This window comes from Ursus maritimus, unplaced genomic scaffold (genome assembly GCF_017311325.1).
Source record: "Ursus maritimus isolate PB19 unplaced genomic scaffold, ASM1731132v1 scaffold_14, whole genome shotgun sequence".
Classification (NCBI taxonomy): domain Eukaryota; kingdom Metazoa; phylum Chordata; class Mammalia; order Carnivora; family Ursidae; genus Ursus; species Ursus maritimus.
In genome coordinates, this window is record NW_024423786.1 from 61630629 (window position 1) to 61632113 (window position 1485).

The 1485-nt window shown below is 63.4% G+C and overlaps 1 protein-coding gene across 1 annotated transcript in view; it reads left to right on the forward strand.

Annotated features, from left to right (window-relative positions):
- The window catches only part of NTN1 (netrin 1), a 162449-nt gene that overhangs the window by 98414 nt on the left and 62550 nt on the right, over nt 1-1485 (forward strand). The gene's annotated exons all lie outside the window — the stretch shown is intronic.

The following is a 1485-nucleotide window of genomic DNA, read 5'->3' on the forward strand; positions in this document are numbered from 1 at the left end:
CTGCTCAGAGGCGGTGGGAAGGGAAGCAGGGCCAGGCAGGAGCGAAACCAGATAAGAGAATGCCTGAGGGAAAGTTGGGAAGGAAACCCCAGTGTGGCCGGCCCCTGATCCCTTGGTGGCTTGTGGAGCAGCGGCAGAAGAAGATAGTCTGGTGGCCGAGCTCAAGGGAGGGGACAGTGTGCTGGCCCAGAGCGGAAAGCCCTGGAAACAGTGCAGGAATCTGCTCGGGCTGCTGTCACCGAAAACCTCGGGCTGGGGTCTTAATCAACACACATGTCTTTCTCCTGGTGCTGGGGGCTGGAAGGCCAAGGCCAAGGTGTCAGCAGGGTTGGCTTCTCCCGGGACCTCTCTGCTCGGCTTGCAGATCACCTCTCCTCTGTGTGTGTGCACGTCCCTGTGTGCAAACTGCCTGTTCTTATAAGGACTCCAGTCGGATTGGGGGAGGGCCCACCCTCAGAGCCTCATTTTGATGTAATCAGCTCTGTAAAGGCCAGGTCCCCAAACACAGTCCTGTTCTCAGCTGCTGGGGTAAGGTCTCCGCATCTGAATGGGGGGAGGGACGCCACTGGCCCCTTGCAATCAGGATTGGGGCACAAGGAGGATGCCAGCCCCCCTCCCAACTTGAAGGGGTGTGTGTGTGTGTGAGATGGGGGGGCTGGCAGCGTGGTGGGTGGGCATGAACGGTCTCCATATGAGAGGGAAGCAGGGCCCTTGGCTGGGGCTCAGGGATTGCTGGGTGGCTGGTAGGTGCAAACAGGGGAGCCGAGGAGAAGCTCCCGGGGAAGGACGGCGGCCCAGCCGCGGCCCTGGGGGGAGGCTGGGGCCAGTCCCTCCCTTGCCCCCGCCCTGACACCTCTCCCTGCCTCCCCGCAGCCTGTAACTGTAACCTGCACGCCCGGCGCTGCCGCTTCAACATGGAGCTGTACAAGCTGTCGGGGCGCAAGAGCGGGGGCGTCTGTCTCAACTGCCGCCACAACACGGCCGGCCGCCACTGCCACTACTGCAAGGAGGGCTACTACCGCGACATGGGCAAGCCCATCACCCACCGCAAGGCCTGCAAAGGTAGGCAGGGGCGGGGCCTCGGGAACCCGGTCCTCCTGTCCTCTCTTCTGTCCTCCTGCTTTGCCTTTTCCTTGTCCTGCCGCAAACCGGCCTTGACCGGGACCGTGTTGTTGTCGCTGGCGGGCGCGCACGCACACATGCACGCACAGCCTCCCTGGTATTTGGGGGTGTAAGCCGAAACAAAGGGGCGATGGAGACATGGCCCCAAGGAGAAGAAAGGAGAAGGTGTGATCCCTGCGACGGTGCAGGGTCCCCGCCCCCGCCCGGCTGCTCGCCTGCACAGGTGTGCCGCATACCACAGGGCGGGGGTCATGTTCGCAGGGCTTACCGGCGGCACAAAGGGCCCTCTTTTACCCAAACCACGAAGACGTATTTCTTTGGATGTGTGTGTGCCCCCCCCCCCCCCCCCCCCCCCCCCCCCCC